This window comes from Salvia miltiorrhiza, chromosome 7 (assembly GCF_028751815.1).
Source record: "Salvia miltiorrhiza cultivar Shanhuang (shh) chromosome 7, IMPLAD_Smil_shh, whole genome shotgun sequence".
Taxonomy (NCBI): Eukaryota; Viridiplantae; Streptophyta; class Magnoliopsida; order Lamiales; family Lamiaceae; genus Salvia; species Salvia miltiorrhiza.
Window position 1 is genome coordinate 15,684,277 of NC_080393.1, and position 18,813 is coordinate 15,703,089.

Consider the following 18,813-nt stretch of genomic DNA (forward strand, 5'->3'; position numbering starts at 1 on the left):
ACTATCATTAATTATGTATAAAATGAGTAATTGAAATTAAATTAAATGTATGGGTCATGACGGGTTTTTTTATAGATAAGAGTATAAGAGTAGATAGTGAGATCAAGTCCTAAAAAGAAAAGTGCTATAATTTGGCGGACGCTAAAAATGATAGAAATATTTTACTTTTGGCGGACAAAGGTAGTACAACCTAAACCACCAAGAAGCTTATTAGTTTGGCAACTTGGCCTAAGCCTAGTTTAAAAACTTGTAAGAAAAAAAAATTAATGGGATAAATACCTTATAGGAAATGTTAGAGTTATTTTTAGCTCTAATAATTATTTATTCATTTTTTTATAAATTATTGATTTTATCTTCTTCATTAGTTATATTTAAGATAATTAATATCTATTTTTATATATTTTCGGATATCTAAAAAGATAGAAGGAGGAGATTTAATATAGACTTAGTCATGATATCTACGGATACTACAAAGAAGGAAGGAAAAGATTTAAAGCTTGCAAGACTTGGTCTTCCATGAAAGTAGGGATGTTGGTTAATTTACTTAACCAATAAGACTACTTTGGCTCCAAGTTAAACCTAGAAGACACATCCACTACCCATGATCTCAGCCACGTTTTTCTAGCCCATCAAGCATATATTAGATCTATAAATAGGAGCATAGCTCACTGCATTCTGTACTAGTCCATACAAGAATATATACAAGTGCGGGAGCTCGAAGCTATTGGTCCAACATCTTACCGGATATCTAGTTCAAAACACATCTTGAGTGGGGGACTCGTGTGCCTAACATTCCTTGAGTGAGAGACTCATTTGTTAGGGCTAGTTGATAGGTTTGTATGTTTGTTTTTTCATAGAATAGTTTCATTAAAGTCTAGTTGTTGCTAGTATTATTGATAGGATTAGAAGGAGTTTCTTTTTTTATCAATATCACTCAATAAGAGGGATTCTATTAAGTTGTTTCACGTATCTTCATTGTAAAAGAGATTTTTATAGTGAATATACAACTGTAATGAATTAACATTGCAGTATAAAAACAATCCATTGTGCGTACTTTTATTTTATGTTGTTTTTCTATTTTTCATACGGTAATGTTGGATTGATTGTTCAATCATTCTATTAAACATTTTTGGATTTGCGAGAGCAACAAAACTTTCAGGAAAGAGTAATTGGTCTAATATATGTGCTACATGTATTTTCTGCTTTCAGGTTTGACTTTGTCTTTTCAACTCTGCGCACAAGAAATATATTTTTATCTTTCTAGGTCTCTTTTGTGTTAAACTTGAGGTAGGTCTAGCCTTCTAGGATTCATGTGTATTGCGTTGGGTAGTTACGGTAGTTGGTATAACTGAATTCTTGAAGATGTTCTAAATAACTGAATTCTTTGTAGTCTTCTTTAAGTATATCATTCCACGTCTGACGAGTAATCCTTTATAGTTAGCGAAATTAACTTATACTCTTGATTTATTCTTCCATAGTTGATAGAGTTGAATATCTAAGGCTGGCGAAGCCGCTTCATCAGGACTGGCGAAGTTGACCTCCAAGGTTGAGGGAGTTGATCTTTCATCTTAGCAAAGCCACTTCTTCGATTTTTTTAATTTCATCTCCTTTTGTAGAAGTTGGTTTCAACCAGCTTTGATTTTCTTCCTTCATAGTGTTCTTCATTAGGCATGTCTCCTTTATCCAAGTCTACATGTATTTAGAAGATTTTTCGAAATGTAATACTCTCTTTGTTTCATTAAATATGAGTTATTTTTTTTCGATACGAAAATTAAGAAAGTGTAAATTAGATAAAATTAGTATGATTCACAATTTTTTAATAATGGGATCAACATGAGTATAACATAAAATTAATACTCCATATTTAAAATATATAAATAATGCGCCTTTCGGTCTATTGGCCCACAACTTTTACCCATTTTATTTAGGGTTAATTGCATATAAATTATTGACTTTTCAACAAATTCTCATTTCGCATACGAACTTTAAAATCTTTATTAAAATTACTCAACTATTAATCTTTTCTCATTTTGCATATTTGACATGGCATAAATATACTCGCTTGACATGAATATGCTTGCGTAGCATAAATATGACTGTGTGAAAAATAGAACTGATGTTGTAATGTATAGTTGGATGAAAAACGACGTCATTTCAGGCCCAAAGTTTGGTCGGAAAATGGACAAATATGCAAAATGAGAAGAAATTAATAGTTGAGTAATTTTAATAAAGATTTTAAAGTTCATATACAAAATGAAAATTTATTGAAAGTTCAGTAATTTATATGCAATTAACCCTTTTATTTAACCCGACAAAAAAGAGCATAAACCATCTGCATCAATTTTTCATTTATGATTGGTTTTATGATAATATTCACACACACACACACACACATATATATATATAGAGAGAAGTGTTCAACAGAGAAGCTAAATATTGTGGAGAATAGAGAATTCGTAAAATAAAAACGAACAGATCTATAATTTTCATGAACAAATCAATGTACCACATGAACAACAATTTGTCAAGGGTTCGAATCCTGCTGGTGACGAGTTTTTCTTTATTTTTACTAAATACGACTATTCATTACTTATGTTGATCTGTTCGTAAAATGAATAAATTTGTTCATAATGAATAAAATGATAATTCTCTATTGAACTCAACCCTATATATAGAGAAGGGTTCAACAGAGAAGCTAAATATTGGAGAATAGAGTATATATATATATATATATATAGGGGAGCGCTCCAGTGAGACCCCCTATTTTTAGTGAGACCTGAGATACGATCTCGTGCGTTTATTTCATCAATCCTATGGTTGATATTGTATCTAGAGGGAGAATTTTTTTTCTCATGGTTCGAATCCTAGAGGGAGCGAAATATATTAAATTTCGTTATTCATCAGTATATACTGTCTTGTTCATCGGTATGTATTGTCTTATTCATTACCAATTTTTTAAATTTCGTTATTCATCAGTATATACTGTCTTGTATCCCTTGTTCATCGTTATATATGTCTTATTCATTGTACTCAGTGTCTCACGAAAAATAGAGGGTTTCACTGGAGCGCGCCCCTATATATATACATATGATAACAATATTTTTTATGATATATTATATAAAGGTTGATGATCATTTATAAATAACTCTTAATTAGTTGATTCAGATTTTTATATATAAAAACTTCAATACTGCTAAATTATGAGAGTGCAAAACTAAAAATGAGGCTGCAATAGTTTATATGGTCCTCTTATTCTATCAAGAAAACCTAAGAATACCAGGTTCATAAAAATAACTTGGGAATTAAACTAATCGAAATAATAGACCGATCGAAGGATAAAAAACAGTCGGGAAAAATCAATTTAGAAATCTGCTTGTCTAAAGACGTGATTTAATAATCCCACAGATAAGAATTACTGAACAAGATAATATTATTGCAAAATACAAAGTAATTTGACCTTTTTTTTCTTTCTTTTTGAAACGGTAATTTGATTAAATATGCATGAGTATTATTGCACATATTAAACAAACAATATTAATCAAACTAACTTAATCAAATAAATAAATAATCTAAATTGTCATCAATCAATTGATTCCCCTTTCAGACAGTCAACTTACAACCATATACGCTTTTGAAGGCAATGAAATGATTGGAATAATTAAAATAATTGAGAGTGCCTTTCCTTTATTCGCTTGATTTTGCACAGGAAAATTTATAAAACAACAGTGCAAAAATTTCCCCATAGCTGTCTTCTGTTTATGTTGTTAAGATGCGTAAAGCTCCACACATTTGTAATAGGGAAATCGGTATGATTTGCAATAATTGGTATGTATATGCCATTTCATTCGAAAAAAGAAACACAAAAAGTATCCTTAATATGTTACGGTGAGATCACATAGAAACTACAGTATTGAATGCTTGGGGGTTGGTGTTTTAATTTTAAATGGAATAATTACCTTAAAATGACGAATTTTGGAACCATTTCAATGACTCTCTCTCTTACTAAAGAGCGATGAGCTTTAATTTGATATATTATATATAAAAAAGGTTTAAAATATTATAATCATTTAAAATTGTGAAAATAAATTATATATATAATTATATATTTATAAGTATGTATTGTGTTTTTTTTTCATATTTTTCTCTTTTATTTTAATTATTAATGATGATTTTAATTTTATATTTATTTTTAATTACATATAGTTTTATTAGTTCATTTAGTAGATTAAATTAAACTAAATTAGTACTCCCTCCGTCCCAATAATCTTGTCTCACTTTCCTTTTTGGGTTGTCCCAATAATCTTGTCTCATTTCCTTTTTGGTAAATTTTAAGGCTAATTAACTCTCACTTAAACATGATTCTAATTAAATTACCCCCTCTTAATTACATCTACTCGCCTCTCTCTCTCTACCGTCTCCCTCATTCTCCCTCTCTAAATTCACTCCACCATTTTCCCTCTGCAAATCCACCGGCGCCGCCGCTCACTTCCTCTCTGTTCCACCGGCGCCGCCTCCCTCTTCCCCCTCTGTTCTGCCGCCGCCGCCTCCGCCTCCCACCTTCCCCATCTGTAAATCCGCTGCCCTCTTCCCCCTCTGTAACTCAACAGTCACCGCCGCTCCCTTCCCCTCTTTCGCCGGCGCTGCCTCCCTCTTCCCCCTCTGTAACGCCGCCGCCGCCGCCGTCTCCCCCCTTCCCCTCTGTAAATCCGTCGAGCACAGATCTAAACTCCCCCTTCTCTTGCCTCTCTCTCTTCTCCACCCTCCATACTCGCGTCGCCCTCCCATCTCCCCCGCCCTCTCGCCAGCGCCGCTCACCTCTGCCCCCTGACACCACTTCCCTCCCTTCCCCCCTTTCACTCCTCTGAACCAGCCGCCATCGACGAAGCAGCAGCGACGGGCTGCCGTCTCCACCTCTCTCTCCGCCTCCGAACCCTAAATCCCCAAATCCAAATGCTACCCAAATTTGGTTTTTCTGTTCTTGGCTTTTCCAGATTTTGTTCTTTGTCAATGAAGATGATGAAAAATTTGTTCTTGGTTTTGTGTTCTTGGTTCCCTGTTAGACGAAAATTTGTTCTTGGTTTTGTTCTTGGTTTTTTGTTATTGTGTTCTTGGTTCACTGTTCTGGATGGAGAGAGGCGGCGATGAGGCTGGGGGCTGTGCCGACGCCGGCCGGGGAAGGAGGCGGCGCAGGTGTGGTGGCTCCGCCTACTGTGCCGTCGCCGGGGAGATGAGGAAGAAACCAGAATAATTTTAAGCTATATTTAATTTCTTCTTAAACATGTGGGACCTTCTAGTTGACTACACTAATTTCACACTTCTTAATCTCCGTGCCCAAAAGAAACGGGACAACATTATTGGGACGGAGGGAGTAATATATATATAGAGTAAAATTTTGAAGTAGCCAAAATGAAGCATAAAACACAATTTATGGCCACACATTGAAAAAACACAAATTTTGGCCATTTTTATTGATTTGGACGTTTTTGCCCTTAATGAGGCGGACTGAGTAGGATCAGGCACGCGGGTCGCGTGCCGGGTCGGGTTAGGCACTTATGGCACTATTAGTGTCATAAGTGCTAAGATTTTACTTTGATTTTATTTTGGATTTCCGATGGCACTTATGGCACTAATAGTGCCATAAGTGCCATCGAAAATCTAAAATAAAACCAAGTAAAATAGTCATTTTGGCACTTATGGCACTAATGCCATTAGTGCCATAAGTGCCAACGAAATTCAAAATAAAACTAAGTAAAATGGTCATCAGCACAAATACAGAAACAACAACATCATTTAAACCCTAAATGGAACATCTAAACCCTAAATGAATAATCTAAACCCTAAATGGAACATCTAAACCCCAATTGAATAATCTAAACCCTAAATGAAATATCTAAACCCTAGGGGGAAGTGTGCACTTATGGCACTTATGGCACTATTAGTGCCATACGTGCAGCACAGATCAGATCAGATCAGATCTGTCGATGGCTGAAATCAAAGGAGGCGAAGATCAGATCTGCCGATGGATGAGGCGGCGCAACGATCAGATCAGATCCACCGCCGTCTCATCAGATCAGATCTGCCGCCGCCGCCTCATCCTCCGCCACCTGACTGACCTCCTCCACGCCGCCGATTTCAGAGGACCAGATCTCCTCCACCGCCGCCGCCTCATCCTCTACTCCGACGAAGTCTGCCCAAGCCGCGAGAGCTCCGGCGAATTCTCCAAGCTCAGCGCCGCTGGAGAGAGAGGGAGATGAGAAAGAGAGAGGAGAGAGAGAGAATGGTAGAATAGTCATGACATACAAAAAATGGCCAAAATTTATGTTTTTTCAAATGGTGGACAAAATTTGATGTTGTATGTTGAATAGGGCCATTTGGCCCTATTGTTTCTATATATATATATATATATATATATATATATATATATATATATATGAAAATGATGAAAATTTATAATTTCATAAGCCGTTATCTATTTTGAAATGGGCTTGAAAGCTCTCCTCTTAGGGTGAATTTGGTCCCTACTGACTATTAGATAGAAAGAAAAAAGAAGAAGTCGTTGTGCCTATGAAAGAAGAAGAGAAGTGAGCCCATTAAGTAGGGAGGGCTAAGAGAGAGTTGCATCGAAAAGACTGGCTGCGGTGAATTCCGGTGCGCGTGAGCTGGATGGGAAAGAGAAAGGAAGTCAGATTCATTTTATTCTCTTTTTCCTACTCCCCTTCTTTGTTAGAACATCTTCAGCCCTGAAAATAAGGGTTGGATCGGGCTGGCACCAAATAGAGGAGGAGGGTTGGCAGACATACTTGGCTCGAGGAAGGCATGCGGCGAAATGAAGAAGGCGCGTGATACACACACGTTAATTAAAAAAAAATATATGAATTTGTATCGTTGCAGATTTTTAAAGCAGTCATTTTTTTTTCCTTTTTTCTTTTTTTGACCGTTGCAATTTTTTTTCTTTTTTCTTTTATAAATACTACACTTTCTCTTCTTTTTCATATATTCTACAATCTCTCTACACTCTCTCTAAATTTCATCTCAATTCCAAGCAATGGAGAAAAGTTTTGATGAATTTTTCAAGAAGTATTCTCAAGATGCGGTCGTTCTGACTACCAACCCGATGATAGGGTTTGCTTCTTTCTCCCAAGCGTCCAACGTGTTAGAGGTGGGCAACGTTCCACCCCCGACGAACCCACCCCCCGTTGTCGACGAAGTGAAGCCGAAGGCTACAAAAGGATCCCGTAGTGGCTACACCCCGTCGAGTCGAAGCTCATATGCATGTTGTGGGCCCACAACTCCATATTTGGAGTTGGCAAAAGGGCTACCGACAGCTAGGGATGACAATTTACCCGTGGGTAACGGATATTCGCGAAAACCCGACCCTAATAGGATGGGTTCAATAATTGTTTTAGTTTCTCAAAAAAAATATTATTGTTTCAATAATTGAAAGACACTAAACTAACAATATTAAATATTCATATATGTATTTAAATTAAATAATTGTATTTAGATATTTATAATAAAATTGTATATTTTTGTTGTATTTATAATTTTTTACTACATGATAATTGTATTTAATTTATATGTAGAAAATATAAAATACTTTTTTCATGCATTACACGAGTGTAAATGCTAACGACTTTTTTACTAGTTAACACATAAATTAAACATACTCTCTCCGTCCCCCAAATAACTTTATAGGAGGGAGGGACACAGGTTTTAAGATGAAAATGTGAAAAGGTGAGAAGTAAGTGTAAATAAGGTATTAAGAGTAGTGAAATGTGAAAAGTAAGGTTAAATGACATACTCCCTCCGTCCACGAAATAAACTCCTACTTACTCTTAAAAATTTGTCTATGAAATTAACCTCTACTATGTTTTTTGTACAGTTATGTCCTCCCATATTTCCTATATTTATTACCCTTTACCATTAATGGACTCACCCCACAACACTTTTATCACTTTTATATTCTATATTTACTACTCTTTACCACTAATGGACGACCCACTCCACAACATCTTTATCACTTTTGTGCATTGTCATTTTATCTCACTCACAATACTTTTATCAATTTTTTTAGTTTTCATGCCAAGCATGAATTGAGGGTTTATTTCATGATCAAAGGGAGTATTATCAATTATCAGTGGTTTGTTATAATTTAAAAATAGGAAGAATTTTTTTTTAAGAGACTGATTAAAAAAAAGTTAGAAAATTATTTGAAGGAGTAACAAAGTATTTTAATAGTGAAGACGAGGTTATTTGATTATTGATTAGTCAGGAGGCATGCTCTGGTGAAAGGGAATGCATGGTGCATTCATTCTAATTAATCCTTAACGAACTATTAATTAATATGTAATCCTTTAATTAATTGTATATAATTACTTAATTGCAGGCGTCTACATGCTTACCGAGTGTAGTAATTGGGTGAATCAATGTTTAGGAATGGGCATAGCTCAATCATGGACTAACAAGTGGCAATTTGGACATTTTGATTGTTGAGCAAGGGTAGTTTGGGAGAAAAAGTGGTGGTGGTGGATTGTCGACTCGCATTATTATCCGAAACGGCGTAACGGGGTCTTAATCCGTGTCGCCCAACGGGGTTACAACAAACATATGGGCCCCGCCCCCTATTCCTTTCGTATTTTCTACATACTTTGTAAAATGGAATGGATCAACAATTCTAACTTCCATTTTATTTTTCTGGATGCTATTAAATCTACCGTCCATGGGAACATCAAGCCTTTTGTTATATTTAATACTATGTCCCAAAATTTGGTGAGAGAAATGGAAGATATAATTAAATGAAAAAGAGTGGAAGAATAGAACACGAATTATCTAGTAATATTCATTAAATTCCAACAAATTAATTAAACAAAGATTAAGTGCGGATAGTTTAACATAAAAAAGCTGGGGGGAAAGTACCCTAATGCCACCAAACAATAAATAAAACAAAAATTGTTATTTGTATGGCCAACATAAATACCCCATATGCATATGTGGAGAGATTTTAAAGATTTCCTGAATTTTCCCATAATAAAATCTGAGTTGACAGGCCCATTTTATTACCCTTACAGTCGGTGCCCATTTTCACGACATTTTAAGGCGATTTCAATAAATGCTCATTTCAATTATAGGATAAATTTCTAAGTTACGAGACGAAATAACGTTATATTCTTGTGAAAAAATGAGGATGATCATCTAGTGTTATTTCATTTTTCTTTATATGGAATAATAAAGACGTATCCGGGCTAGTCTGTCCCGTGAAACAACTCAAACCGGAACAAAAGAAAAAGCAAATTAGCGGTGAATGAATGAATGACCTCGTTAAAATCTTATGAGAAAAAACCCTCTAATTAAAAAAAAAAAATCCTAATTTCTAGCGTTACATCATTATTTGACGAGAGTGGTGCATAATTTTGACCTAGAAATATGTTTAGTTCGTGTATGACTAGAATAGCAAAAAATATACAAGAGCAATAGAGAGAGGAAACTGACATGTATGTACATTTTCAAAGTGATATGTAATTCTTGAATGGCAAGAGTTATGGATGAAAGAACCCACTCACGATGAGTTAAACCATATCCTGCTAAACATTTTTAGACTTGCCTGGTTTGTGACACGTCAACTTGTTGTATTTTAATATACAAATTTGGCTACAATATGTGAACGGAGCAGGAGACACAGAAACATCAACAACGCCTATCTTCTATCACTCATTTACTGTCAAAAAAGCACGAAAAGTAGTGGATTTTAATTAATTTCAATCTCCCAAATTGAAGACTACTAGCCTTTATGAATATAAGGCCGGAAGACTTTATCCCTATATATTTGCATGCAATTTTGACGTAATAGGTAGTTTAATGGAGTACTATATATATAAATGTGAAAATATCATAATTTATAGTACATATTAGGCGATAATGGAAAATTAACTCCATATAATCAAATTTTAAAATTATTATTTTAACTGAATTGTATATTAATGAACTAATATTTATAATTTTAAATGTTATAGCTCAAAATTTAATTTTGAAATTTTAATTTAGATTTTATTTTCATAAGAACTGAATAAATCAAAATAAAAACTGTTGAGTATTGACCCTCGTCGTCGTTGTTGAAGGCTTCCTTCGACTTTGGGCAGCCACAGCGCAGCTACAAAGCCGCAAAACAGCAGCTGCACAGCGGCGCAGCAACGAGGTAGCAGCAGCCTCGACAACCTGCAAAGAAAAACACACAAAGAGAGGAACAAGGGGCGTCGATCTTCTCGGCTCAGGTACAGCTCTCTTCCTCTCGATCACGCACACACTAAGCCACGAAGAATCACAAAGGGGACGTTGCTCTCGCCGGCACCACAATCGGCCAACAAGCCTTACACCTTCACCGGTAGCACCTCCACACAAAGGAAGAACACTAAGCAATTTTCGTCTTCTCTACAGCCACAGACCAAGGGCTCTTTAAATAGCCTACCATAGAAGGATCTAGAGAAGGAAGGTGAAGAGGTTCATGGGGGAGAAGAAGCGCAGGGGTCACAGCCCCAAAAGGGCACTAATTTTCGACTGGAATGGGGGAATGGGAGGGCTGCCAAAATAAGGAGGATAGGGCATTGGCTTGTTGGGCCAAATTTGGGCCAACTAACAACATCTCCACCTTTGGCCCAATCACGGTATTGTGTGCATCAAAGAGGAAGCTGTACCATAATCATCATCGCCGAGCCCCCTGTTAAATCACAAAGAAATAACAGGGAAACACAAGACCACAAAGGTCAACGGGTAAACTAACCAAGCCAATTCCTGCAAAACACAAACAAGAGAAAGACAACCACCAAGCACGAAGCACACTAACACAAAGTTAGTCTAGCACAAAGGGCCACAAAGAGCTAGCACAGATCACAAAGTACACATGATCACGAAGATAACATGCGACACAAACGGTCATCACAAAGTAAAACTCACAAAGCCACATAGACACAAAGCTACTAATCAATCACAAAGACACTAAGCCACAAAGACTCACATAGTCATTAAGGCACTAACCAACGAAGTCTCACAAAGCCACAAAGCCTAAACAATCACAAAGAACAACACTAAGGCATTAAGAAAGAGCTCCACCTTAGAACACATCACTATTGGTTTCATTACCAATTACATTAGCATGCTCTACATCTTGTTTTTTCTTAGGGTGAGGACAATCCTTAATATAGTGACCAGTTTCACCACAGTTATAGCACTTCCTAGGCTTATATCTATGATTAGACTTATCATTAAATCTCTTTTCACCCCTAACATGCATGACTTTGTCCGGTTCTTGAACACAAATATTAGAATTTAAATCTAATTCCTTATTCTTTAAAGCACTCACAACAGTGTCAAGCGTCACATTATCTCTACCATACTTAATAGCAGATTTAACATCACTGTAAGAGTCAGGAATAGCATTTAAAAGAGCATACGGAGCATACTCATCAATATGTTTATCACCCGTCAGTTTTATATCTTGAACTAACTTAGTGAATTCATCAACATTTTCATCAATTTTCTTATTCAAATCAAGTTTGAAACGGAAAAACCTTTCAATCAAAAATATCTTAGACGGCAACGAGGTTCCAGTGTACAACTCCTCTAACTTAGACCATAGTTCTTTAGCAGAAGTCATTCTCCCTACTTTTCTAAGAACACACTCAGACAAGTTGAGAACAATAGCAGACAAGGCAAGACGATTCAATTGAGTTTTCTTTTTCTCATCAACATCTTCATCATACGAATCATCAATTACTTGATAAACATTTTGTTGAATTAAAATACATTCCATTTTCTGCTGCCAAAAACCGAAGTCCGTTTTACCATTAAAAGGAGCTAAACCATAATTTGCCAAAGAAGACATCGCAACACGAAGCAAATAATCACAAAGACTCACAAAGATTGACAACCACAGAGTTTACAGCGGAAGTAAAAATAAGAGACCAAAAACACTATTCACGAAATCACTATTCATGTGAATAGTAACAGCGAAAAAATAATTAAATCAGAAAACAGAATTCGACACACGAATCCTAGATATCTACCAGCAGATAAGCACCAAGCCTAAACTGCACCAGATGGCAGCAACTAGAAATTGAAAAACAAGAGAGGTTTAAGCCGCTTTACCAGAGCGGGATCCTAAGGTCAGGACCCCGACTTACCAATGCGACGACGAGGTCAACCGTGGCTCTGATACCACTGTTGAGTATTGACCCTCGTCGTCGTTGTTGAAGGCTTCCTTCGACTTTGGGCAGCCACAGCTCAGCTACAAAGCCGCAAAACAGCAGCTGCACAGCGGCGCAGCAACGAGGTAGCAGCAGCCTCGACAACCTGCAAAGAAAAACACACAAAGAGAAGAACAAGGGGCGTCGATCTTCTCGGCTCAGGTACAGCTCTCTTCCTCTCGATCACGCACACACTAAGCCACGAAGAATCACAAAGGGGACGTTGCTCTCGCCGGCACCACAATCGGCCAACAAGCCTTACACCTTCACCGGTAGCACCTCCACACAAAGGAAGAACACTAAGCAATTTTCGTCTTCTCTACAGCCACAGACCAAGGGCTCTTTAAATAGCCTACCATAGAAGGATCTAGAGAAGGAAGGTGAAGAGGTTCATGGGGGAGAAGAAGCGCAGGGGTCACAGCCCCAAAAGGGCACTAATTTTCGACTGGAAGGGGGGAATGGGAGGGCTGCCAAAATAAGGAGGATAGGGCATGGGCTTGTTGGGCCAAATTTGGGCCAACTAACAACAAAAACCATTGATTCATGTGTCTTTAAATTGTGAATATAAAATCTAAGTCTACATATATATTCTAATTTGGGCTCTTCATTTCCTTTGAATTTTCGAGTGAGGAGAATAGAGTTGAGAATACTCTTCTATGGCACTCTTATTCACGTCACGTGAAATGATTTCTTCGCAACCATTGTTTTACCACTTATGGTGAGTCGGTGACATATAAATGGGATCATATCATTGATGCAATAACCGTACGTCAAATTAATTTACAATTTTTTCATCCATTTTTTTTTTTCAAATTCTAGTATGACGCCCGCTGCTACTGTTTAGCGCAATTGGTATTTACATTTCCAAAACATCTTCTTAGCATTAACTTTGACTTGTGAGTTATTGTAAACAAACAAGATTTTTCCAGTATTGGGTAAATCAATCATTTTTTTTCTCCACCAAAATTTCGTTTACTCTTCCACCTGTTTTTCGACCGATTCCATATCATTCACAATCGATATACCTTTGCCCAATTTCTACCACATTGGCCATTGTGAAATCTTTGTACATGATTTCTCATTGCGATTTCTCTCGAAGATAATTTTGGAATCTATCGCTCAAATATGAAAATTGATTAGGGATTTTCTCATGTTTTGTTCTTGTTTTTTTTTTTTCCCTCCAATTTCGCCGCATTCATACCGGATTTTCTTCACACTCAAATGAAATTATTGTACAATAAAGTTATTAAAATAACGTATAAAGATAAAAATTAATATTAGATTTTATTAAAAAGCAACAATTTTCTTATGAAGCAATCAAACACATAGCAACATTTACAATGAAAAATATGCATAGGATTGGGTTATCGGGAGAATCTAATAATATAACATTGATAAAGTTCGTGTACCATGATCAACACACATTTTCTATGTTTCTAAGGTCACTAGACATCAATATTGTGTGTTTGATGATTATTTTGAGCTTAAATTGATTTGTTGTCGAGAAATTATTATTCTCTTATTATTTGAGTGAATTTATATAAATATTAAAGCTGAATTGGAAAAAATTATCTGAATAAAGTTAGAGTTCATCTCGATATGAGTTCGTGAGCGCATACCGATTGGAAATCGAACAATGGACGAGGGAAACGGCCTGAAGCAAAAACACTGCTCAAAGTTGAGTTGTGTACGCGGCACGCACACATGACAGCCTGCGTGCTTGCTAGATATTTGATGAGTTTTGACGGATTTTAGGTTTAAATTCGATTTTCACTTGAATTCCTCAATATTTAACATCCTGGTTTATAGAAAGCCTGTGAAAGTTGCAAAAAAAGAGATAGTCTTTATTTTCTGAACTTTTGCATTGTGGAGCTCGAGAGACGAGAAGAGAAGATTTGTGGAGTCAAAGCAAAAGATAGCGAAATTCTGCAATTTTTCCTACGAGTTTAATTGTTGAATGATTTTATTTTTCATGGTTTATAGTTTGCTAGTTTACTTGTCTATGTGTGACTAGTAGTCTTTTATCCTAGGGTTAGTTGATGATGGATTTCTGAACTTATTTTAATTGATTAATCTAGACCATTAATTTCTTCGTTTTCATGTTCTTGATTTTATTATTTGCTTAATTGATTGACCACCAATTTTGCATGATTAATTGCATTGATTTGATATCGGGAGATGATTAATTATTGATGCTTAATAAGATCATAGAACATGCTTTTCAATATCCGCCGAGAAGATTTGAGATTAGTGTGACGACTTGTAATCTTATCGATCTGTTAAGAATTTTGCTTAAGTACGATATGAGGACAATAGTCTTGCATGTAATCTATGGTTTATTCACTACAGGAGTAGGTTTAGACTTTATTTGTGATTGTCTTAGGATGGATTGAGTCTGAGAATGATCAATTAATCTGAATTTGTTTGATTTCATGAATCTGTTGAAACTGATGCAATATCTTTTTCTTTATATACACTCTCTTTGCCTTTATACTTTTTATTTATTTTATTTGTCTGCTTATAGGTTTAAAACCAATTCAATTTTCATTAGTCAAAGATAGAAGATCTTAGTTCAAGCTAGTAGTTCATTGTAGTTTTCAGTCTCTGTGAAATACGAACTTACTTGTTGTTATACTTAATTGCACTTGTACACATACGACATGTAAAAAAAAAAGTGAACAAATTTTTGACATCGTTGCCAATGACTGATTTTACTCTTTGTGATATTATTCTGACTGTTTGATACTAGTCTAGTTATTGGTATGAAAAAAATGCAAACATAAAAGTAAGTATTTTTATATAAACTAATTAGTGGATGCACTACAAAAAAATCGTTGATTACCGACGGCGAAATGCCGTCGATAACAAAAGACGGCCGCCGGTAAATAGTGTTACCGGCGGCGTTACCGGCGGCAACTCGCCGTCGCTAAACGGTTCGTCGGCAACGCCATTACCGACGGCGATCGGCCGCCGCCGGCAATTAACGGCGGCGAAGCCGCCGGCATTTCCGCCGTTAAATACCACCGTTGAACGGCGGAGAGTTGCCGGAAAATTACCGACGGCATTTGCCGTCGGTAATTACCGACGGCGAGATCACCGTCGGTAATTTCCACCGGACGGTGGTGGCGCATACGCCGGAGTTGTTCACGATATTACCGAGGGCAAAATGCCGTCGGTAATTACCGACGGTATTACCGACGGCATTTGCCCTCGGTAATATTTTTTAATATATTTTTTTTATTTTATTTTTTTTATTTATTTATTTTATTGTATATCCACAATTTATTTCGGTATTTATACAGTATTGCATAATTTAGACGAACTTCCCAGTCGGTCACCCATCTTAGTTGTGCTCTAAGTCAAGCACGCTTAACCTTGAAGTTCTTTTCGAATGGTCACCGGTACAGAACACTCGTATTATTGATATATATAGTATCTATTAATTCATTTAAAGTCTACTTCAATATACAATATCATATATATTCATAACCTTAGAATATGTCGAAATGATATACAAAAAATGTTGTTAATTACGGATTGGGCTCGTTTCCGTTCTTATTTTTATGTCGAAAAAATATTTATTAATTAATTTATTATTAATTTTCGATTTTTTTTTTTTATCAATCTAGTTTATACACCATTCATAACCTTAGTGTTGATTGATGAGTGAATCACTAATCAAATTAACATTCTTAAGTTATAATTATAAGTTACTTACTAAGAATCTTGAATTCTTAGTAATAATATTAGATTAGTGATGAGTGATGAGTGAATCACTAATCAAATTAACATTCTTAAGTTATAATTATAAGATTCTTACTAAGAATCTTGAATTCTTAGTAATAATCTTGGATTAGTGATGATTGATGAGTAAATCACTAATCAAATTAACATTCTTAAGTTATAATTATAAGATTCTTACTAATTAAGAATCTTGAATTCTTAGTAATAATCTTGGATTAGTGATGATTGATGAGTGAATCACTAATCAAATTAACATTCTTAAGTTATAATTATAAGATTCTTACTAAGAATCTTGAATTCTTAGTAATAATCTTGGATTAGTGATGATTGATGAGTGAATCACTAATCAAATTAGCATTCTTAAGTTATAATTATAAGATTCTTACTAATTAAGAATCTTGAATTCTTAGTAATAATCTTGGATTAGTGATGATTGATGAGTGAATCACTAATCAAATTAGCATTCTTTATAATTATAAGATTCTTACTAAGAATCTTGAATTCTTAGTAATAATCTTGGATTAATGATGATTGATGAGTGAATCACTAATCAAATTAACATTCTTAAGTTATAATTATAAGATTCTTACTAAGAATCTTGAATTCTTAGTAATAATCTTGGATTAATGATGATTGATGAGTGAATCACTAATCAAATTAACATTCTTAAGTTATAATTATAAGATTCTTACTAAGAATCTTGAATTCTTAGTAATAATCTTGGATTAGTGATGATTGATGAGTGAATCACAAATCAAATTAACATTCTTAAGTTATAATTATAAGATTCTTACTAAGAATCTTGAATTCTTAGTAATAATCTTGGATTAATGATGATTGATGAGTGAATCACTAATCAAATTAACATTCTTAAGTTATAATTATAAGATTCTTACTAAGAATCTTGAATTCTTAGTAATAATTTTGGATTAGTGATGATTGATGAGTGAATCACTAATCAAATTTACATTCTTAAGTTATAATTATAAGATTCTTACTAAGAATCTTGAATTCTTAGTAATAATCTTGAATTAGTGATGATTGATGAGTGAATCACTAATCAAATTAACATTCTTAAGTTATAATTATAAGATTCTTACTAAGAATCTTGAATTCTTAGTAATATAGTAATAATCAATGTTTAAATTTTCACTTGTATTTCAATATATATTTGATTTCAATGTTTTTGTATTTTTATCTTTGATCAATTTATTAGATGATAAATGAAAAAAAATAAAAAAAAAATTAAAAAATTAAAAAAATTAAAAAAATAATAAAAAAATAAAATTAATTACCGACGGCATTTGCCGTCGGTAATTAGCAGCGGAAAAATGTCGTCGGTAACGTTGGCCGGACGGCGGTTGTGCTATCGCCGGATGTCACCGACGGTGGCGATTAGCGGCGGCCGATTGCCGCCGGTAAATACCGACGGCAAATGTTGTCGGTAATAAATAATATATATGTATATTAATATATATTTAAATTAGCGACGGCGTAACCGCCGCTAATTAGCGGCGGCCGTTTTGCCGTCGGTAATTCGCCGGTAATAGTCAAAAGGCGGGTCGTCGTTTTTGTCGCCGCCGTGCCGGCGGCGGCGCCGCCGTCGGTAGTTTTCGTCGCTATTTGCGCGTTTTTTTGTAGTGATGTGTGCATTTTAAATTTAGATATTTTATCCCTAATTTCTCTACTTATTCACAAAAAAAAAAAGACGATTCATAGTCCACCATTCCACTCATAAATCCATTCTCCACTCACAGTACATTTATCTAATATTTTGTAAAATATGTGCCTTCAAAATTGTCACATGTTTTTACGATAAGGAATGAGTATGATTTTAAAAATATCAAGTTGTCATCTTCTCACCCCAAACGACACGGCAAGTCTCTTTTATAAGTTTGTCATCAATAAGTTAGCTGTCGTAATGAGTAATTTGCTCCACATCAAATAATTAGATTAGGTCAAAAAAAACCAACTTCGTAATATTAATCATTATTAGAAAAAAAATATGTTTAGGTATGAACCAACTTTTAAATAATGGCTCAAAATCAGCGTTTTGCACTGTGAGTGAATAGTAGCAACTAGCAAATGTAAAATCTTGACGTCGTTTTTTAATTTGCTGGTCATGTCACACCATCCACGCCGATCTTTCACAAATAATTAGAGTACTTAAGTAAATTACCGGGACAAGATCCAATGACCAGCCAAAAAGCATGCAAATTTATTTATTTTTAAATAAAGTAAAAGTTGATAAGATCATTATTAGCGAATAACAAGTGCCGGTTACAAATCCAAGAAAGATTTTCATACATATTTCTAATAGAGTAATGCTAAATGTGGCCACCCACAATTTACCTAAATAGAATATAATTTAATTTAATTTTTAAAATAAAAATAAAATTTAGTAATTTTATCATATTCTCTATATTGTAGTTATTTTTTTGCAATTTTTTGGTAACTTTTTTATTTTTATTAAAAATAAATTAAAAATAAAAAATGCAAAAAAAATAAAAAGTACAATGTAGAGAATATAATAAAATAACTAAATTATATTTTTATTTAAAATAAATAAATTAAATAAATCAAGATTTTCCTTATTGTACTAGTTTGTGTGGGTGGCTACAATGTGACTGCATAGATTTATTGTTTCTAACTACAGCCGCGTCTCTAAACATATATTATATATATTTGAATCTCGCAGTCCCCAACTAAAAAGAATATGTATTTGGAAATATATATGCATCATGTAATATTTTATATAAATATAAAATGTTTATCTGTTTCAAGTGAAAAATAGTACTGTAGATAATAAGAAGATTATTTTCATTGAAATAGA